At 40.1% G+C, this 23,804-nt stretch overlaps 1 protein-coding gene across 4 annotated transcripts in view; it reads right to left on the bottom strand.

Annotated features, from left to right (window-relative positions):
• TRIM2 (tripartite motif containing 2) overlaps positions 1-23,804 on the bottom strand; it is a 122,619-nt gene that overhangs the window by 74,743 nt on the left and 24,072 nt on the right. The window contains exon 1 of one of the 4 annotated variants that reach the window (XM_074822999.1): positions 17,804-17,874. The exons of 1 other annotated variant lie outside the window; for it this stretch is intronic. The gene's annotated coding sequence lies outside the window, so the exon portion shown is untranslated. Of the gene's footprint in view, positions 1-16,552; positions 16,848-17,104; positions 17,374-17,803; positions 17,875-23,804 lie in introns of those variants that run through there. 2 more of the 4 variants (XM_074822995.1, XM_074822998.1) reach the window with 2 other exon arrangements.

The raw sequence follows: 23,804 nt of genomic DNA on the forward strand, positions 1-23,804 counted from the left end.
TTCTCTCCGCATCTACCTCTTGCTCTCTCACACTCCCCAAGGCACCCTCCCAAGACACCCTACTTCTTCTTATATTCTATCCAGCTTTTACTATTTGCTTGTGCAGGTTCTTGTACCACTATGATTTATAAGCATGCATTTCTATTTTTCAGCTTTCTGCTTTTCTCCAGGCCCATATTTAACCCTGTGTTTTAGGCATACTGTATTAAATGCCTTGACAGCTCTTAATTTTGGGGGCAAATTAAAGCAGCCCAATCACACTACATTCATTACTGTATAGTCTTGGCACAAGTAATTTTCTTCCCCCTCTGCTTTGGTAAAGCAGCTGAGCCCCCTGCAGAAGCAGATGCTGAAGTTAGCGCCTCGTTCAGATGGGCAGGCATATCGCAGCTCTCAGGCTTCAGCTGACAGGCTGCGAGCGAGTTCTGGCACATATCTCCGCATCACAATGTGCTGGGGTCACGTTTGCAAGTTTTTCTTCACAGTGAGACACACTAGGCACGTTCTTCAATGATATCTGAAATTCTGGTGTAATTGCAAGGCTCCATCAGCTGCCACCCAAGTATATAACCTACACTTTTATTCAGATTTCCTGCTTAGTTAACACTGTGCTATCCACACTCACATTATTTTACCAGAGCTCTCCTAATATTTTTAACATGTAAATCTCTGCCCAGATCCACCATATGATCACAGTATTTGATTACTTTAATTATTTTGATTACTGATCCTGGATCTTGTTCCCAATGCACCTACATTGTTCTCCATGGAAAATTCAGCAACTGAGATCATCTTTTGTTCCATACCCCAGCCACATTGCCTACATCCCCATGAAAGCCATGCTTTCTTGTCCTGAGCTTCAAGGCCTTTTCAGAGTTTCTCCTTTCCTATTGATCTGCTCCCACAGCTCTCTTCATCACAAGGCCTGTCTTTTCAGCCTTCTATCTTCCTACAGAGCTCTCTTTTTTTATATTGTCCTCTATGCAGAGAATGTCCTGTTTCATCAAATCAAGTTATCTATTCTTTCTTTTCTACAATCCATGTGTCACAAAATATAGAAATAATGTATCAGAGAGTGAGGAGCAATAAATAGGCAACAAGTCACTCCAAAAAGAGAGATGTTTCATCTGCATATATAAATTATATGTGCTACAAATTTTCTGTCAACCAAGCATATACCATATGTTATGCACCTTACACTGTTAAGATTTTTTTACGGAACAGGACAGGCATCAAAAGCTCTTGATGGATATGGATCAAGTGCCCAAACACTGTTCATGAGATTGTGAAAAGACTGCTATGAAAAGACTGTTTGTAGATGCACAAGAGAAAGCAAGCTAGCTATTGCATCTCTGATTCCCATGGCAATTTATTTAAGATGCTAATTCAGTGTAGGCACAAATAAAGAAACAAAAGAGAGAGCAAGAATGAGCTGATTTAGTGGACTCTGTTGAAAAGGCACACTTTAGACAAAGTCACCCTGGGTATAACTCCTGCGACTCCACTCGTAGAATTATGCCAAGGATGAAGCTGCCTCTTTGTCCTTAAGCCTTGTATGACGCAGGAAATTTGTTACCAGCACTGCCAACAGTACCAACCCAGGCACCAGCTAAGCGAGATGGCCAAGCTGATTTAACAGCTTACTTTTACCCAAAAGTGTCATCTTGCCCCCTCTCTTCATTGCCATTCCCAGCTGCAGAGGTCTGCCCCCTCCCTTACACATGTTCCAGGAATGGTGTGAAAGCTCACAGACCAAATTTGTCTTGCTGGATATGTTTTTCAGACAGGTTAATGATCTGACTCATCTCCCTGCCATGTTAAACAGCGCAAGAGACAGCAGAGGGAAGCAGTAAACATATGTGGCTGGAAGCAGGAGAGAGAAAGAGGTGGAGACCAGAATCACCACCTTCTTTTTCATAAGCAGAAAGCTGGCTCTCATACCCAGGAGCTACCATCCATTCTGGGGTAAGACCTAAAACTATGAGTCCCCAAACCATGCCACTTTTAAACACAGAGTCCCAAAAGCTCATGTAACCCCTTGTTTGATTTCCAACAAACACTAAAATGTTTTACTAAAATGTATTTTCCAAAGGAAGATGAGGCTTTATTTTAATTAAACGCAAGTTTCTGAAAACATAGTAATAATTTGATTTCCTAGGAAAAAAAAAAATGGATAGGAGAAAGATTCTGATGGACCAAAAAGGGAAACATTTAAGTTTTCTGCATCTGAAAACAGAAAGTATTTGGGTTATGAATCACCGGAACTTATCTTTGCTTGCTCCCTAGGTTGCAGGCTCCATGGAGTAACATTCTGACCCTGTCCCCTCCCACATTACCATCCATGCATTTGGCTTCTACCATCTATTTGCTCAGTAAAACTGGTTTTTTCCTTTCCCTTGTTGTGACCTCAGCCTAGCCTCACTTTGTCCTTTCTTCTCAAAACACAATCCCAGCTGGATGCCATTTTGCCTGTCCTCTGCTTCTCCTTTGGGGGCCAACAAGGAACCTCAGGCCCCCTGAGGCTCAGCCTGACCAGTTCATATCTACCCCTCTGCTGGGAGGAGACCTCTCCTGCTTCTCCAGCAGTAGTCGCAGATGCTGCAGAATGGAGTGGAATGAGGAGATTTTTGTGATGTTTTACTGGCCTGGTTTCAATTATAAAGTGGGTCACAAGTTATTCCCAGAAAGCACACAAGCTCGAGCAATGAAAGACTTTGGATAGTGACAAAAGAAGTGAAACTCTGTAGATGAATTGTTTCATTTTTCCTTAAAAAAGTAAAACAGCAGAAATGGCAAGGGAAAGAAATCATGTGCAGATGCAGCACACTTAACATATGAGGCTGCAATCAATGGGAACTTGGGCTTAGTCCCAGCTCAGACCATGTGCATTTTGAACTTTGAGCTCTTGGACCTTTTCCTAATTAGAGACTGAGCAACACACTGTGAAACTATTTAACCCTTTGGTGGTGCCTCATGAGGTCTAGCACATGCCAGAAAAGACTCTGGGGATTTGTCTGACCCCTGGAGGCCACATTTGACTACAGGAAATATCCCTGTGCTTCAAATGGCTTAGTGAAACAACTGCTGTCAGCACCTTATTCTTGATGGCTCTCTACACAGAAAGGTCAGGCTTACAACTACTCCTTCCTGCACTGCTGAACGATTGCTGGGATCTTCCCCTAATCTGCCAGCTCCCCATCCAGCATCTGCCTCACTTCAAGGCTTGTCACATCTCCTCCAAGCTCATCAGTAATGCCACACCAAGGATCAGATCAAACAGAGATACCTGCCTGGAATTTAATAGTGTAAATAATGCCACGTAGCACACAGAGACTTGCTTCTCTACTACACAGGAGTGGAAAAGCAGCAGACTATTATAAAATTGTAACTGTAACCAAAATTACAAACATTAGCATTAGAAGCTGTGTGGAAAGAAACAAGAGTTATATAGCTGATGTACATCAACAGGTGTCATATTATTTCTATCCTATCTGACTATCACTGGTGTTCTAGTTAGATCTGGACTAGTGATTTCATCTTTTATACTTCTCTGTAAAGTGGTAATATTACATCTTACCTATTTCACAGAAGTACTCTGTGGATACATTTACAGTGCTTTGAAGCTCTCACTAAAGACATTTTGGACATACAAACTATTACTACTTTCACTATTGATTTGAGAAATACATCCTCTGAAAGCCAGTAAATAGGATAACTACTTTTGCAGGATAAGTCTTGTTTAAAATTTCCTGCCACATCTAAGATCACTCATTCTAAACATAACACAAATACACTAATAAAAGGAGAGGTGCCTCCAAAAATACATGCACCGTGGGTAAAGATTAACTTTGGGATTGCAGAGCACAAGCTTAAATTCCACCTCTGCAAGTTTCCTCCTATTTTCGAATCCCATGTCCTGGTAAGAGGTGGTTTACAGGCTCCAATTGCCACAGAGCTCGGAGGAGGCCTTTCAAGTACAAACTACTCTTTGCACATGGCTTTCATTTGCCATTCAGGTATGCTCTACCTTACTTGCGGACTAAGGACCTCAATTTCCCATCTCACCTGGCAGTCTGGTGGTCTGACAGTTTTTGAGCCTCGAAGTTTGTCTAGACTGCACTGTGACGGCAGGGTAGCAAGAAATAAAGCTAGCTCTAAAATAGCTGTCTAGTGTATGTGCTGCTAAAGTACTAGAGAACTCAGTCAAGAAGCAAAGCAAATTAGCAAATCTTGGACACCATGCTGCCATAACTGGGCTTCTATACCTAAGCTGGCTATAAGCTGCTTTCAACCATGCTACAGGCATTCTCTATTAAATTCTGTGAATGAATCTAGACACAACATCTACATTTCACTGTTGTTCAGGGGTGATTTCATGTGCTTCTAGTGGGAATTTTCAAACAATGTTGAAATACCTCTTAGCTATGATTAGCTTTAGAGTTCACAAAAATATCTCAGAACATTTTGGCTTTGGAGCAGACCTACATTCAGAGTGTCAGGTAATTCCAAAAAGAGCCACTGACACCAGCAGCACACATATCCACCCTAATTTCAAATTACAACACGAGTTGTCTCCAAGGAATGCTTTTCTAGATAACAGTATAAACATTTACAGCAGTATCTTTGGTACAGACAAATTGGTATGAAAAAACATGCCATCTCCCTTATTAGGTATAGCCTTTGCAATGTGGGCTTGTTCACAAGGAAAAAGAAATAGCTTCTCCAGTTCCTCACACTTCTCTGTGGGCTGAGATGCCCTTGCTCACACAGAAGAACTCAAGGGAGATATTAAAAAGAACTCTTCTGTGAAGATCTTGCTGTCATACAACAAATAGATACGATTAATTAGAAGACTGCCTTCAAGACAGCCGTGGCTTCTGCTCCCATTATAAACCCTATTCATCTTGAACTCAGCAGTAAATATCCCACTTGCTTCTTTGGCACTGAACCAAACCTCTGCATCAACAAGAGCAAAGGATGGTCAGAGACCAGGAAGTATTTGCCCATCAAAGGAAAAATGCTCAGATTAGCAATGCGGTGACCTTGGTTGAAAGAAAGCACTTTAGTACATGCATTCCTTTTAAGCATATGAGAACTCCTGCTGATTTCACTGTCACATCAATGAGGTCAGCCATGGATTTATCCAGGAACTAAAAGGAATTAACTCCCTTCACACACACATGCTTACCCTGAATAATAGCCAGAGTGGTCTGTGCCTCACGGTGCAGATGTGACTTGTCCCTCCCCACTCCCAGTGTAGATCAGCAGTTTACCTCTCCTTGAATGAGACTTCTCATGCATTTTATGTCATCTGCCTACTTGCTGAATCAGGGTGAGGGGGATACCAAGAAAAATGCTATACCCAGCTTGCTTCTACACTCCCTTTCTACCCAGCAAGCCTAGAGAAACTGTGCTAGTTACCTAGCATGCAGAAACACTTAAATAATTTAAATGCTTGAAACAGAACTGCAGAGGCACAACAAAGGTCAGAATCATTCACTTGAATGAAAAAATGCTTTTAAAAGATGGTGATGTATACTTATAGAAGGCCATAGGAAAACACAACAGCCCAAGTTTTCAGTATCCTCGTATAACAGGCTAGTAAGAAGGAATTTTGATGACTTCCAGGTGTTCTCAAATCAGGTTCCTGGTAATTAACCATTCCCCTCTAAAGACTGGGTCACGCTAGTTCTCAAGCAAAGCTCTGTTATAGAGGTACTCTGAACAGTAGGAGAGGGAAAGAAGACCTTAATATCAAAAGACGTTACAAAATTTAGCCATGCAGGAGAACCCAATTAAAATATAAAAGTCCCCTGATCCAAGTAGCATATGGCTAAAGCTGTCATGTAATCAGAACCAAACCACCCCCATGTCTGGATTTAATTATGTCATGCCATTTTATAGCAGCCTAAGAAAACTGAACTGGAGGTCAAAATAATCCCAGAGTAATTCTTCTGTCAATCACACATGTAAGAACTTGGGTTAAAAGGGATAACAGACAATATCAGCGGACTGAGCATACAAAGGTTCTTATTAAAGGCAAGAACAACAACGTCTATAGATAAATGGCTCACTGCAGAGTGAAAGCACCAATGCTATCAATAATTTCTGTATGGTCCATAAAATTCAAGCAAACCTACTAAACTCATGCATACTAAAAGAATGGAGTTCTGTTCAATACGCTCTCACTGATTTGAAAAGAAATAGAATTCATGGAATGCTAAAATGCTTCAGAAATATATATTTTGTTATGAGTTCTGCACATATTTAAAACAAATTCTATGTAAGAAAATAATTATATGAGACTGTATGTTTACATAGCAACTGTAAGTTATGGTGAAGAATCTACATAAGAACATACTTGTAATTAATACGGAAGTACAAAGGGCATTTGTATTGTTTAAACATGACGTTTAGTTTTTTATTCCATGTGAGTCTAAAAAATCAACTAAATTATATCTTTAGATTTCTTCAAATATTAACTGGGGGGAGGAGTTTAAATTCTTTTGAAATATTACCTAGTCAGCAAAGAAGTTTGGGGATATGCATATTCTACCTCAAGCAAGTAAATAAAGAAAAATGTATAAGCAAAAGCAATACCAATATTATCTAAATTAGTAAAGATTTTTTGAAGGTAAGTAGAATGAAATAAAATTTAAATCACTATAACCTGGACTCAGCATCACTATAAAATTTTTATCATCAGTTCCAGGAAATCAGTTCCCTCTCAGTCTGCTTTTTGTTCTATTCTTTTAACTGCTATTTAAAAAAACCCAAAAAACCACTTCAGCATTCAGTCTTCTTATTGCTCTAAAAGTAATGAACATGCTGCCTCATTCTTTGAGCAAGGACTCCCTGATTTCTGTTAAAACAGTCACAGCTGCCTGACTGCAGCCCAGTGCTCTACCAGGGCCTTTGTGTTGACCCTGTCTATGACATGGATTAAATTATAGCTTGCACACTGTGATTCTATTTGCATGCAAGGAACAAAATCTGTTGTGAGGCAATATTGCATAGTAGCCAGTGTCTGGGTGAACAGCAGGCGTTGAAAATTTCTGTGCATTCACTTGTGCTTTTCTGCGTGCTTGTCAAGATCAGCAATGTGGCACATTTAAAGGAGTCTTCTTGCTTTGAAAGGATTGTTGTTTGCTCTTAGTTGCTTTCTGACTCAAGCTGAAGCTGAAAGGGACCTCACAAAATGAGGCAATGGTAATTGCAATATAATTGCTAAAATTAAGTAATCGCTTGTATTAATGCAGTTATTTTAAAGCTATATTTCCTGGTCATTTTAAGGACAGGTTAAAGACAGCAAAAAGCACAAGCCAGCCAGAAAGGAAGATTATCTTGCAGTCAGTCCCACTGGCATCCCTAGATACGATGATGCCTAAAACAAAAGGCATGTGAACTCCTTGATATTCCAGAGGATTCAAGAGCGATTAATGTGCACAATTCAGAATAACAGGACACAGGCAGTCTCTAAAGGAAATATTCAGCAGATTAAAAAAATCTGTTTAATTTTTGAATGAGGAAAAAAGTTAAATTTCAAAAAATGAAACTGAAAATGTATGGACCAATCTTTTTGCCTTTCACTTCCTTCCTCATCCACAGTAATCTCAGCCTCTATAGCGAGTTCCAATACCACTTTTTAGAAGACAAAGAACTCACAGAGATATTTAATAACATCCTCAGTAGAATGAATTACCATTCAGAGTTTTTCTAAGAAATCTTGCTACAGCTATACTTAGGAACCTCTTTACTACATGGAGGTACTGAGTGCTATGATGTCTGCACAAAGCAGCATTTTGTTGGCAATTGTGCATTTTTAGTGCATTTTGATAGTATCATCTGTAAGCATGGTAATTTCATATTTCTCCTTTAAGTGACCCTGCTTTCAGCAACTAATACATTGATAGCCTTTAGTGGCTGGGGTGAAATTTTTGATGTTAGATGTTTGCCTCATTAAAAAAATTCAGACAAAATCATTGAGTTATTTCTGAGAACAAGACTGAGAAAAATCAAATTGCTTTGCTGATAAAAATTCTGGTGCCTTTATTTGAGAACCATTAAAATCCTCTGCTTTGTAGTAGGAGCCTGAGCACTAAACAATAGGGAGAGGCTTTATTCTAGAGAATGTCTTTTTTAAAATCACAGGAATATGTACACTAACTTCACTGTGTCCTGACGCATACTCATTTGGGAAATGAATTTTTGATGTGATACAGGAAGCTTTCTTTCTGTCTTTTCCTAGGGTTTGTGTAGCACACTGCTGATACTGTATTTTCTTTTATGCTGAGGATGTATTGATATGAGTACGTTTGTAGCTACTTATGTTTAGTCTTATTATTTGATACTCATTAAGAGAATTACAGAATCACAGAACCACAGAATGGCTCAGGGGGGAAGGACCATCTGGAGGTCATCTGGTCCAACCCCCTTGCTCAAGAATGGTCTCCTAGAGCCAGTTGTCCAGGACCACATCCAGTCAGGTTGTGAATATCACCAAGGATGGAGACTCTACAACCTCTCTGAGCAAACTCTGTCAGTGCTCAATGAAGTTTTTCACTCTCACAGTGAAAAACCATGTCTTGATGTTCAAACCACCTCCTGTCTTTCATCTTGTGTCTCTTGTCCTGTCACTGGTCACTACTGAAAAGAGCCTGGCTCCATCCTCTTTACACCCTCCCTTCAGGTATTTGTACATGTCAATGAGATCCTCGCCGAGCCTTCTATTCTCCAAGCTGAACAGTGCCAGCTCTCTCAGCCCTTCCTCACAGAAGAGAAGGTCCCATCCCTTCAACATTTTTGTGGCCCTTTGCTGGACTGTCTAGTATGTCCCTCTCTCTCATATACTGGGGAGCCCAGAACTAGACACAGAACTTCAGATGTGGCCTCACCAGTGCTGAGTAGAGGGGAAGGATCACCTCCCTCAACCTGCTGGCAATATCTCTCCTAATGCAGCCCAGGGTACCACCTTCTTTGCTGCAAGGGGACTAATATTTGAAGAAAGCCTGCTAGTTTTTGGGATGCTAGCTTTTGATGCTAATTAAAGACTTGTGTCCTCATTGTAAGAACAGGTGATGAGTCGAATTCCAATGTTTTTCTTTTCCTCTACAAACCACTATAACATCTACAATTTATAAGAATAACACACACCTGGATTTGGGCACAAAATTTTTGATCAGAGAATGGAATAAACCTCTAGAAGAAATTAGATGAGACCAAACAATGCACATATTTCTTTTGTGAAAAGTCCTTTCTCCATTCAAAAGACTGATTTTTCCTCTCCTATGTAGCAAGCCTCAATCAAGTATTACAAAGAGAAGATTGATAACATGTGAAGAGATAAAAATAAAAACCCAATTCAGATAGATATTTTGTTCCAAGAAATAAAAAAATATCAAATACTCTGTAAAGTCCTCTAGAGGTATCAGTACTGCAGTCCAATCTACACAAAGGGTTGCACCAGAGATGGCCTTAAGTATAAACCTTGCAGCAAAGGAAGATATTAAACAAGACACATCAAACCCAGTTCAACAAAAGAGGACAGATTAGATTCACAAGACGCTGAAGGAAACTCTCTGGTATGAGGATAACTATTCCCATGGGCAGCTCTCTCAGAAGACAGTACCTTTACATATCGCCCTGCAAAAACTCCCCCACATGAAATACTGCTCTTTTTATTGCATACTGTACTAACACTATTTCCTCACTGTCAGGGTTGTTCCTTCTCTGTTTACAGCTATGTTAGCCAGCTCAAGACCTCATGGTGGTCAAGAAGTGGGGTTTGCAGGTGAGCAATAGTGGAAGGTCTTGGTCCAGACAGAGCCAGTGGAATCTGTTCAGTGAATGAAGCCAAGTGAATGGAAAAAAGAGACTTCCCTGTCACTGTATTTCTCAGAGTTGGCTCTTAGTGGGATCATACTTTGTCTATAGCAAATAAAATGGCCAACAATTGTCAGTAGCAACAATTAAGCCATTCATTGTGCCTTTTGGAAAATGATGGATGGAGTTTCTTGTACCATCCACACCCCAGCTGCACTCTTTATCAATTCCTCCTTCATGAAAGTTGTGCTATTTGAGCATCTGTTCTGAATTAGTACATAAACAAACCACTATGGACTACTTTGTACACATACCCATTGACAGACAGTCCTGTAAAGAGAATTCACTAACCTAGAGAATTAAATTGACGGTGTGATAGGCAGCCCTACACCTACTTTTAATCTCCATACCTGATTAAACCAATCAGTTGAAGGGCTCTCTTGAGCTCTCTTTATGAACACTTTTATTTGGATAGTTCACCAGAAGCACAGAAGATGACATAGTGATGTTGTGCCACTTATTGGTCTGGCAACACTCAAACTTTCCTCAGTGACAAACAGAGGAGAAATGTATTTACAGGAAAAGACTTTCCAGATGATAGAATCAGAGTAGTGTGGGGTCTCCACTGCTGAAAGATCTAAGCAATCTTTTTCCATCTCCATAAATCAGAGCTGCATAACATCATCTCTGATTTCTCCTACAGCTAGCTGAGGATCAAGGAGCATTGAAGAGCTTTCTTATTTCTGCCCTCCACAGTACTTGCAATCAGGTGAGATCCTCTCTGTGTCTAACTGCCCTCATGTCTTCAAGAATAAAGCAAAGCAAAACCTTTCAGAAGACATTTTAAGGACGGGACCATTTTTTAAAAGCACTACCCTAAGCCAATGATACGGCCTTTTGTTGGCCCACAAGGATAAACTCATGCTTCCCAAGAAATAAAAATAACAGTGTTTTGTATGGTGGTCCTCCCTTACCTACACTCTGTGATGCTGAGCGAGAAATTAACATTTCTGGAAAAAGGAATTAGCTGCAATTATTATTTCAGTGCATGAACAATCAAGGTCAGAATCAAAGCAAACCATCATGAGTCTCCTAATAATTACAATTAAAATAAAGACTTCTTTTCTCATCAATAATTACTCTTTTCTAGCAGACCTCTGATGTCCATAGCATGGTGTTCATTATAAGCATTATACAAATCTATCCATGTTACAAGCTTCACTCTGTTAACTCTCAACATGCTCTTAAAAGCAAAAAAAGCTGAATAAATTATCTGTTTCTCATTTTAAATTGCACAATCTTAAATTTTATAGAGAAGAAGAGTACTTTGGCAATTCCATATGGTTGGAACACTGATGGTTGGAAGCCCCTTTGGGGTAAAATTTTTGCCATGAGAATATGCAGTGTGAGTTACATTCACTTGTAGGATGGCTATGTCTTGGCCCAAGGTTAATATGTATATTGGCCTGGAAACTCCAAACATGCTAAAATAATTTGGGTGTTAGTTGATCTAATTCACAGAATCACAGAATCGTCTAGGTTGGAAAAGACCTCGAAGATCATCCAGTCCAACAATTTTCAGCCTCACTGCTTCACTTTTACATAGCAATTACCTAATGCCTTAGCATTAACTAATGACTAATTTAAATCTGTCTGAGGGCTACACACAGTGTAGCAAAGCTGTAACAACCTATGGATTCAGATACATCAGCAAGGAAACACTCAGAATGTCAAGGGAGTCGATGTCAACCTCCTCTTTCAAAAAACTATCCCTGCTACCTAGAACTACTTCTCTCCACTCTGCCAAGACAGAGCCAGACACATATTTCAGTGAACCTATTTCCATCCAAAGAAGAAAGCAAGCTTGTTCATTACAATGCATTCAACAGAGGTAGCTTGCTTTCAGTCTGTAGACTCTCTTGGTGCTTAAAAAGGCTCCTTGAGTGAGTGAATTCCCCCTGAATTGAAGGGGGGGGGGGGGGGGGGGGGGGGGAAGCAGAACAGAAAAAGTATTTAACTTTTTGGAATGACTCCCCTAGATATGTAAAGGTGACTCAAAAGTACTGAAACCTTTAAATTAAGACTACCCATTTTTCTAAGAGACAAAGAAGCTGCAGTGATTTGGTGATTTCTGATTTACTGTCTTTAAAATTAGGTCATTACTTTTAGGAATGCTTTGAAATACATGATTGATAGGACAAGGATTTCAGAACGTTCTTAACAGTAATCCATACCACTCCTGAGGATAAATTATTTTGCCTTTGGCCTTCTAGCTTATCCATTTGGGAATCATAGAATTGTCTCACAAAAAAAAAAAAAAAAGGCACCTGTCTTAATATTCCTGAACTAATGAGTTCTGCAAAGTCCTTTCAAAGTACTAGCTAACCAGATGGATAAATCAGCTTTATCCATCCAGATTAAGCTGAATTTATGATTAATTGCATGCTTGCAAATAATCTTTCAGACTGCTTTATTCATTGTCCCCCATATGCAAAAAAAACCCCAAAACCCAAGATATTCGATGAGTACAATAGCCTTTCATGTTTGGCAGCTTGCATTCATTTACAGATTCTTTCAACTGCTTTATAGAAGGGACAACAGTGCCACTGTCAGAATATATTTAAATTTAGGCTGACACCAATGTCCACTGTTAGTTTTTAGTATATCACCACAGTTATACAAGTTGCAGTGTCAATGCAAAAAGAGATACCATTACAAAGTATAGCTGCAAACTGAAATTAAAAAATCCTGGGAAATTCAAGGTATTGTATCTTTCCAACTGCAACTTGGTCCTCTGGGATCCTTTAGATTTTTTACTCCTGCATATACAACTAGGTTTATGACCTCATAATAAAAATGGCACTTAGAAATCATAGTGGTTTGCACAAGATAAGTTTCCAGAAAGAATAATTATGCAATTTTGCTCAGTTATATCAGTTATATTGCTCAGTTAAGTTATAGCTTATACTCACATGCTACAGCTTTGCCTCATGAAGGATGATCTGAAGAGTGTACAAACTGAATAAATGGAATGGAATGGCGCATTATAGTATGGCTTTGTAAACTTGAGAGTTTTTCTGACTGATTTCAGATGGCAGATTCAGTCAGAGTTTACGGGTATAAAAACTACTGTGTACCTTACACCATACTGTTCAAACAACAGGTAGCAGAAAAGGTGATGTTAAGAGATGTGTGACTTCTGAAATCTACTTGTAGGATGGGTAAGGAGCAGAGAGCTGGGAAAAGCTGGTCTTATAGAAAATACAGATGAAGACTCATTCCATATTATGATCCCCACTGTTCACCTGCCCAAATCACAGTACATGGTCCATGGTGAGTCAATTACCATCTGGTGGCCATGTGTCATGTTGCTGCTATTTCATGTCAATAATCAACATTGAAATTTAGATCCTGTAAATAACCACAGGTAAACATGCTTCATCAAACAATAATTGATATTATTACCTTAGTAATTAAGTTTACCATGAGTCTTATTAACTTAGTAATTGACAACAGTGTCTTAACGATTTTAAACGGAATCTTCATCAGTGGCCCGCAACTATTTTGTAATTATAGTCATATTTGTTCGGTCAGTTGAGTTAATTTCAATTAATATATGTCATTAACTTAATAGCTAACATGAACAGTCTAAGGGAGATACTCCAAGTGAATCAGTAAGACAGCTTTGAAATAAGGTCACAGTAAGTGTATGTCATTTTCTTATTTTAATTACATGCAATTTCAAGCCCATGTCTAGGCAAACTCTGGTATCCTGATGACCAATTCAGTTATAATGTACTACTGACATCTGTATTCTGAATTCAGATAAAAAGCCAAACAAGAAAAGGTGGTAACTGGATGATAAGGGGGTTTTGCTTTATTTTTAAAATAGCTTGTAAGCAATCTGGGGCCAAGGATTACCTTCTGTTTCTATACAGTAGCTAGCACAGCACCCTTCCAATAAAAGTGTAGATGCTACAGAAATAGTAAAGAGTAATAATGATATAAATGCAGAATAAAATGATAATGCCATTGGTGCAAGTCACAATTTCATATCAGGTGTAATGACTGATGTTTAGTGAACTGATCTGACACTGCACAGGTTCTTAGGAAACAACCAAGCCCTGTATAATTGGATTTTAAAGAAATTACAGATGCTGATGAATATATTCAGTTATTTTCCTCAGATTTTTTCTTTATGCAAAGCCCGCAGAAAACAGCACCATCCCTATTTTATTTTTTCTTTAACGTTGTCAGGGATGATTAAATAGATAGTGCTTACATGCGGTTTAGTGTTTGAAGATCAAAATCCAAAACTCAGCCTAGGTATCTGTGTTGTGATAAATTACATTAATTGGTACCTCAGTTACCTTTTTATTCCTCAACTAGATGAGCATAATGTTTTTCTTCCAAACAGATTTTTAAGTCTTAGTAAGTCGCAAATCACAGAAATGCTTGTGGCAAAGCATACAGATATATGAAGACAGAAGGAAGAAAGGAAGGGAAGGAGGAAGGATTAATTTCTGTAAGATGTTTATGGGAATTTGTCCTTACCTACCTCATCTGCTTCATAATTATTCTTGTAGGGAATTAGGAGAAAGGCGAAGTGATCACAGAATACTGACTGGAAAGAAAAGACAAACATGGGGACTTAGTCTTTCCTATGACTACAGAAGAGAGAAGGTGGTCATGGAATGCAGTGTTCCCAATTTTAAAAGTGGGGGGCAGGACACACTTCCTCTAGGAGTAGACGTGAAGAACACTAAAACACAGTTCTAAAAAGTTGCTTGCCTGTAGTAAGAGAGAGAACTTGGAGTGACACAGAACTCCTGTCTGGAAAAAAAGGAAGGAAATACTGGAAAGGACTACATCCCTTTTCAGCATCTTGGTAAGTAGCAATGGATTTGGCACCATTAAATCTGGCCATTGTCTGCTTTGTAGGGGTTACCTGTGTTGGCAGGTCACCCTGTGCTTTGCATGGAGAATACTGAGGATTCTCTTGAACTGTGGCCAGTTGCAAACTGGCTAGAGAAGACTGCTCTGGTGCGGTCACTGGTGTACCCTTTCTTATTCTCCAAGTGAGGTCAACCACAAGGTGAACAGGTTAGTTCCCTGATCAACCATGCACAATGCCTGGCTTTCCTACAGGCTAAGGTAGAGGATCAGGCAGTTTCACATGTCCCAGAAATACTTATGCGGCAGGGGGCAAACCAACAAGGCAGGCAATCACAGTGTCACTGATCTGTTTACTGGGGGTAAAGGTATCTGAGAAGCTGACACACCAGCGAGCATGGGAATGCTCACACCTCAGTGCCTTCAAAGAAAGTTACAAAGCATCGATGCATGTAATAGCAAATGAGGTTTCAGCTCAGGGCTGCAGCACCAAGAACTGCAGGGGATTGTTTAATATTCAGTGAGCATATGCCCAAAAAGAACTTTGCTTAGGCTTCATCAGGATCCATTTACATTGTGGGTAAGAGATTTGGGAGGAAAACTGGTATACGATGCAAAGTGCAAAAGAAAAGGCAAAAAGCTGCTTTTCTGGACATCCACCAGGAAGATCCCTGAGCAGATTTGAAATAGAACACCTGTGAAATTTTCCATCCACGTCCCAAATCTTCCCAGAAGAACTTCTGAAACTATCCAGGACACATATGAATAATTTCCCTACATTTTAGAGGTTTAGGTAGGGGCTTTCAATGTTTAATCCAGGCAAGCAGTGGATTAACTGCCTTCAGCTGAAAGCCTGCCAGCTGACAACCCTTCCCAGCGCACATGGCATTTGATGTCTGACATTTTAATATTTTGACATTTTTGTGAGAGACATTGTCCTGAAAGGTCACCACTTGTCTCAGCAGTTGGCTGGCTGCCACTCAGGCTTGGGAAGATTAGCTCCACAGCTGTCATCAAAAATGACCATTTTCACAACTAAGGTTCAGGGAAGCTATGAATTTCTGACTGTATATGAGGGAAAAAGGAGATAAGAGAAAGGAAGACAAGCTTCAAAACCACCTTTCACTTGCTACAATGAAGACAGGTATTTCTACATATAAATCTGTAAGATGAAGCTGAAGTATTGCAAAAGCATCTTATAAACAACAGATTGATCAAACATACCTGTGTTATAGCAGTATTATCAAGGGGGTTATATCATGAATATGTTTAGCCCTCTATGTGCAGCAAACAACACAACATATATACCCTCTCCCTAGTCACTTAATGGCAGTCATCTGTTAACTGTGACAATGACATTTTCACATGGCTCATAAAAAGCTTACAGTACCACAGTGGTCCCTAAGAAATAACAAAACCTGTAAATAAAGCAAGAAACGTGATGTGGCAACACAAACAAACCGGCTACAGCCTGCATCTCTTGTGCAATTATGTGACATTTATATTTGGTACTGACCACAGGCTGTTTTCAATAAGCAGATTTAATTCACAGCACAGTAAGAATTCACTGCCATAAACTCAACAGAACAATGGCACTACAGAAGCTTTGAATTATAAAGGAGAACAAAAACCAAGATACTGTTTCTTCAGTGCTATGAGACCAAAAAACACTAACAAATACCAATTATCTTCCTTGCAGTATCATAACAACACTGAGAAACCTTCAACTCTGCTGCTTCCCAACCACCTTACTATCCTACCTTCATGCCACATCGCAGATAAAGATCGTCTTCATGTACAGGCAGAGTGAGATTGGTGAAAAACATGCATTGCTCACCGTGCTATGTTCATTGTTCTTATCAGGTCAGATGCAGACTTACTGGTGCCCCTTATGATGACTATTTGTTTGCGCTTCTGATAATAAGGTACTGTTGAGTTTCTTAATGAGAAGTCCGGCTCTGCATTTATGGATTTTTAAAGAAAAGATTCCAGGTGAAAAATACCATGGCAGATTTCTCTCCTATGCATTCACAAGCCATCTATTACTGCTGAAGTATCTTTCCCGCTCTATATCTAAATCTAATGTAAGCAGAAAACCATCTCTCCAGAAGTACCTCCTGCATTTGCTTGGCTTCTCCCCTTACAGACAAAGTGGCAAGCAGATGTCCCAAAAAATCAACAAACACAACCGCAAACTATTTGTTCCAGAAAGCTTTCATGCATCCCTTTCCCTGAGTAGCTCTTCCACTGAAAGCCAGAACAATACTGCAGAGAAGCTTTCCCTGTCAGGATGTTTTCAGCTTTCATCTCTCTGCTTTTTCAAGCAGAACGCTGAGGTAGAAACCCTAATTAGCAATCTGAAAGCACCACACAGGCAAGGAATACTTACATTTGCAACTGTATTTGTGATATTTGCGCACTGATCCAGTGACTGGTGATTACAAAGAAGGAAAAGAGCTTTTTAGGCTGCCTTTCAAGCCTCGCAGCAGTGAAAAGAAGGCTGTTATCTGAAAGCTACTCATTTTCTATATGCTGTGCTCTACTTGCTTCTCATGTGCATACAACACAGCTGCCAGATTTAATAACCATGTCAGCCTGCTTTCCCCATAAAGCAGCAGAGAGATGACAGGATGAAGATGAAGTAGCCAGCGTGTTAATCTGTAGTTATGGGTGCACTAAGCCTTGAATGAATGTCACAGTTTTATTGCCCTTGAAGAAAAAAATAAAACAAATCAACACTATTTGTGAAAAAAAAACATGCAAAAGGACTTCAGAAAAGTTAATCCATATTTGCCTCAGTGACATTAAAGTACGTTAAAAAAATTTATCCTTTTTTTCTTGGTTAACAAATCCTAGGACTTGAGTTAATTCCTTTTTACTACCTCCTGATCTTTCAGAATACATTTTTCCTAGCAGTGCATGCTCGTACCCCAAAAGAACAAAACCATTAACTGACAAATTAGTTGAGCTTCACCCCTCTCTGATTCCTCTCTGGGAAGAGTATTTCCATACCTGTCTGTCTTTGCTGACATCTTTCAGGAAAAAAAAAAAAAAAAGTTAATAAAAAAGGGGGAAAATTCTCATTTACCATTTAAATTCTCCCACGCACAGTGGTTCCTAGAGCACTGGACTTTGGTATGCTGATGTGGTCGGTTCACTGCCAAGGTGGAGCATTGCTGTACCTCCAGCTGCAAAACCATTTCCATGTGAGGGAAGGGTGGCCAGAGTCTACATGACAAGAGAAGGTGCCAGTCATGCAATCAAAAACAAACTAAAAATAAACCCAGAAATGTTCAGCTGAATTTGCAACAGTGTGGGGATGCCGCAGAGATCATATGACATCTGTGTGTGTCTTTTTCTCTCTCATTTATATTCCCTTCACTTCCCTTGGAGGCACCTGTCTCAGCAGGGAGTGGTTTCTGTGGAAACTACGGACAGTCGGTTTTCCCCTCAGAGAAACTGTTACTATGGCAACCTTACATAGCATATATGGCCTAGATTCTTTTTTTAAAATAATCTAACACTGAAATTCTCATTATAAAATTAGAGCTGATCTGTCTGGGGGGCAAGAAATACAGTTCTTTAAAAACTGCATTAGAAATGTAGGATAAAAAACCCCAAATGGTATTATGAATTAAATGAGAGTGTAGGGGGCACTGTCATTGCATCACTCAGAAAGACAAAATAATTCGTAAATTCCAGTAAACAAGGTCTGTTCTTCAGCACTTGTGGGAAGCAAGGAGGAAGAGAAGCATTTACTTGACATCATGGCTCAATGTAGCAATTAATGCTGCATCTTATAGACTGTTTTTTTCTGTATGTTTATTCTTCCAGAAACCTCATTTAATGACACAGGACCTCACTTAATAACGTGAGCCCAAATGCCACTTACACCTACCCCGTTCAAAATGGAAATATCAGCTTCAAAGTCACTTACTCTACATTATGAAATTATGCTACGTTAAAACTCGAGGAAGTGCCTGAAAGGAGCCGTATGAGTCAGTGAGGCATAGCGTGCAGTGGAGCAGAAGCAGAAAAGGCACACTGCTGTTTATATGACCTTCCTCTCAGCTCAGAGGAGACAAAGCTGCCCACAGCCACGGTGGGAAGGGCAGACCTGTCAGATCGTATCGGGCAGATGGGGAGGTTAGAGCCCTGCTAATGGGGCTGGGCAGGGTGAGGGGGCTGGCTTTGCCTTCTAAGTCAGCAGCTGAAGACCTGCCTGAGTTGGGGATAACATGAAATGCTAGTTGTGTCACAGATGTTTTGTGACCCCTGTGAAACGGGTAGGTAGACATCTCCCCTCCCTCCCCTATCTGCAGCTACCCTTGCAGATAACCCTTTTATTGGTAATAGAAATCAAAAGTCAAATGGTTAAGAAGGCAAAGCTACCTGTTTAACTGTACACAAAATCAGTGATTTCAGTTTGAAAAATACTGTTGGGGAAACTTTAGTAAAACCCTACCTCTGAGGTATCTGTGTTGTGACTCAGTGGAACAAGATCTCTCCTGACCTGTCAATCTAGCAACTTTTCGTAGCATGAACTACATTAATATACATGGGGAGTGATTTTTCTTCTCTACTCCTATTCAGATGAACAATAGAGAGCATCCTGCCTACAGAACATTACCCCAAAACTTGTGCAAGGTCCTTCTACACTCCACGGTGCAGAGGGGCTCTCCAGGAAGCATTGCTTCGAACCCCGCAGTGTTTATGTTTCTTTCATATGTAGTGGAGACACTTTTACAAAGGAGACTCATGCTGCCTGAAGGTGAGGTGTTGTTTAGGATGTTGCTTCTCCAAGCAGGTGTTCAAGAACCGAGACCGTGTTTTCACAAAAAACCTACTGGTGCCACAAATGATGGGACATTCTCTAATACAAAATCTCTCAAAGGGGTTTCCCTGTACTGGGAAAAGTTTGACTTGTAAATTAAAGAAGAAAACTGCTCCATAAATTGCATTGAATACCCAAACTGACCTATACAGGAGATCTACACAGAGCAGTATTTTGTCAGAGGCTGTGCACACACACCTTTTTGTGTGTGAAACTCAAGTGTTATATGAAGATGTGAAAGCACTAAACACTGTATCTCTTTTGTACAGAAAAACAAAGGAGATTTGGTGCATGGTGTTAACTTCATTTGGATTTGAGAAAGTTCAGCACCACCAGGACACACTCTGCATCTTACATGACTGAAACTTTTATGATTTATCAAATAACACTTTCCTAGTCAAATATTACACAGGAGTCAGGCCTCCCTCACATCTGACTTTTGAACCCTGGGGCTCTCATGTTCTATCCACAGGACATACCAACAAAATAATCTTTTGCCTTCTATAACTAAAAAAATGGAAATTAGAAAATATTTTCAACAAAACATCTACATCCACTTCTGAATTAACCTTATATACAAAATTACACCATAATTAGACAATGTCTAGTGAAACATGTATTTAGTGGCCCTAGGAAAGAAAACATATTCAAAAGAAAAGCACTAAAATGAAAAGATTCCTTAAGTAGATTAGAAAGAGATAAACTGTCACTTAAACTCACGTAGTGCTGACATCTTTGCTATGTACAACCTTGAACTTCAAAGAGTACACTGTACAAAGACAGCAATAGGGACAAATTGAGAAACTAATATTACAACAAGGTAAAGCAATTAAGTGAATAGCTTATTTAAAAAAAAAGAAGCAAACATCTGACAAAGAATGAGAAGGTTCAACTACTTTTCATAGCTGTGCCAGCTCTCCCAACATAGAAAAGCATAGCACAGCAAAAGCCGACACGGTTACATGATTTCTGGACTGAGGTAAGTAACATCTAGCCAGCTCAGTGTGGAAGCAGCATGAACTTGGATCCCTCTCCATCTACCTATGCAAATATTCTGTGTGTATCCAATTCATGGACACTTGTGGCTTCCTCGAGCATAGGACAGGGTGTTTGGGAACCAACCTCAGAAGCGGGCATCTCACTAGTCCCAGTGTACTTCCAGTAAGTTAACCTACAGCACTTACATTTCTTACCTTAAACTCTGCCTTTAGCTACCTGGGTATCCCAAGTTACCCAGGTTTCTGATCAGACTGTAAGGGACCCGGCTGAGATACTGCTGAGAAGGCAGTTAGACTAACAAAAGAAAGATTTGTGTTCACAGCAGGACTCAAGCACACAGAGATACAGCTGTAACCTGTGAACTTGCTGTTAGTTTCCTTCCAGCAGGGAGTCAGCTCACCCCAGGAGTCCAAGCTTCTCTTGACAGCCCAGGATCTGCACTAATGGTTTCTCAGTGAATAGACTCAGAAAAAATGTAATTGAGCTGTTATGACCTGGACATTGTTTGGCCCATGTCACTGAACATGATATCAACCCTACAGCCTACCATACAGCTGAGAAAGGCAGACTTCCAGTGCTTATTTCAGATGGCATTCACCCATTCCAGATGTATTTATTATATGTTTCCCACATCTTTTCCCATGTCATTACATCAAGCATATGAAAAAATATATTAGCAACACAATACTACATATGGCTTTGCTCAGAAATAGAGAGAAGTGTCAATAGAAACCCTTTGTACAATATGACATTACTTACCCAAAAGAAATCTCTAGCTGACATATCACCTCACCTAACTCCATGCTAGGCTTTTACATAGACAAGCTACTTATATTTCCAGGGTATTGACTGCTCATGAGATTTATACTGCTTTTGCTACTGCAATCTCTTTCCTCCCATGGTCCTATTCTAGAGAAAAGGTCCTCCTTTCTATCTGCTTGGATTGACATGCTTTGGATGAGGGAAAAAATCTTAGCAGTAAATACAGAGAGAGACAGATTCACAAAGAGGCACAGGCAGGGATGTCAGTTCCTAACCACAAGGTGCCTTGCAGTCTGCAGATCCCCCTGCCAAGAGTTCTGTGCTTAAGCAATCCACAGGAATGACACCCACAAAAGCCAGCACATTAGCACAGAGCTGCCTAACTTAGCTACTGCAGAATGCTAACATCTTAAACTCTCTCCATGAACTCGGTATCCTCATCTGGGGTGCAGGAAAATGCCCAGCTCCAACTGGGATTCATACATACCCATTCTCTTGAGTCATCCTTTGCCACAAAAGCTGACTGGGGAAGAGATGAGAGGCAATTACAGTACAGTACAATACAGAGATGACAGATTGGGGGTCAAATCTACTAGCTGACAGATGCAAGTTTAACCAACATGCCCTTATTTAATCATATCTTTTTATGTTATTCTAAGGTAGGAAACCTCTTGAAGCTGCTGTCCTGATATTACTAAATAATAAAGGGAGTGAAGGAGAGAACAAGGACCACTGTGTAGCCTAGTAGCCAGGCTGATGTTTAAGGCATTAACCTTGAGAGTCCAATCTCTGCTTCAGTAATTGGCTGTTCATTAGGAGTAGAATCAGGTTTCTGTGTCCCTGATGGCAGGAGCTATTTTGTTGGGGTTCAAGAGATACTTTCTGAGCTCTGTCAGACTGTTTCAGAGGACAGGCACAGAGTGTCTTCTGTGATGGTCCTGACGTGTCTAGGTATGAGGGAGATGCCCAGTTTCTCAGACCTTGATACTGTTTAGCATCTCCAGACACCTGGGTTATGTGGCAGGTTTCAAAGACCTACATTTCTGCCTGAAGTGTTTAAGGTGGCCATTAGGTATTTAAGGCCATGTCTACAATGTGGGAGCAGGGCCACTTGAGCTGGCAGGGATCTGCATACTGACTCATAAACCAGAAATGCTGGGGAGTTCAGTGCAGAAACACACAATCTGGCTCTGTGCACGGTCACTAAGAAGCCATAGTGCTGTGCACAAGGCTGCACTCCACTGTGACTTTTCCAGATCGAGGGTTCCTGAACTCTAGTCTACCCCGGAGAGCAGGCGGGCCCTACATCTGGCCTCGGTCCCTGCATGCATCTTGCCTGAGTTCAGCCAAGGATATAGTAATTACGGGGATTAAAACTAATCTGATTTCAAGTAGCCTAGAACACACAGGAAACAGATCAAAGGTAGATTTCTGCCTGGGTTTCTCATAGTTTTCAATTTCAGTTAACACTCCCAACTGCAGGCCTGCCTATTTCTTTCTTTGTTTTAGAAGCAGCAATCATTGCCAAGGCTCTGTCAGCCAGGCCAGAAAATAGTGACAAATAGTGTAAGCTGATCTGGCAGGCTTCATTAAGGGCAGATTAAACACTGACAGTCCCCAAGGTTTTTGTGATATGATTGCATGACATGGCCAATGAACTAGTCACTCCCTAGGGTAAGAAGCAGAGATGATGTTCAACTGCCTGGAGAGTGGAACATAGACTGCTCTGTGAAATTACATGTTACGACAATGTAAGATGCAAAGGACCATCTCTAAACAAGGTGCTTGACTTCAAATAAGCCCTGTGAATAGCTAAATACAAGACTGTCTATTCCTTAGAGGGCTGAGCAATGTAGAAAAAAAAAATCAAGAGACCTGCAAAAGGCCAATGTAGGAACTCAACATTCCATCCCAGTCAGGATGTCTTGACTCTTCTTCCTATGCAAAGTCCATAGCTCTCATCATTTAAGATTGTTTTTCCAACAAATATTTGAGAATGGTCCCCCATTTACTGAGTCAAGTAGTAGTATATCAGAATGACAAGAACTCTCCAAGTTGTCTGTGCTTGTGGCAAGGTTGTCTTGGACCTAAAACAGCCTCCTAGTTCTACTATCTACTTGTAACCTGATGATTTTGCTTGCTCTAGAGGGTGGTGGATCTGTAAGTTTCTAATCACCAAGACTGCACGATAACATATCCCTGTTTAATCCAAAATACTCCAAATGCTTCCAGATTCTCTCTTACATCACCAGACCAAATAAATTGATCCTACCTGAAATGTTGCCACTTAACATTGTGTTACTTGACTTCTCGTGTACCCATTCTATACAAATAAAATGCATATGAAAGCTTTTAAACTGAAACAAAATTTTTAAAAAGCCCCATAACTTCAAAAGAAGAATGTTAGCCAGCAACCTTGATCTGATTTGTAGGTGCAGAATGGATAGAGTAGAAAGAAGCTGCACTGGGTCTATATTACACAACTCCAGCACAG

This window comes from Strix aluco, chromosome 4 (assembly GCF_031877795.1).
Source record: "Strix aluco isolate bStrAlu1 chromosome 4, bStrAlu1.hap1, whole genome shotgun sequence".
Classification (NCBI taxonomy): domain Eukaryota; kingdom Metazoa; phylum Chordata; class Aves; order Strigiformes; family Strigidae; genus Strix; species Strix aluco.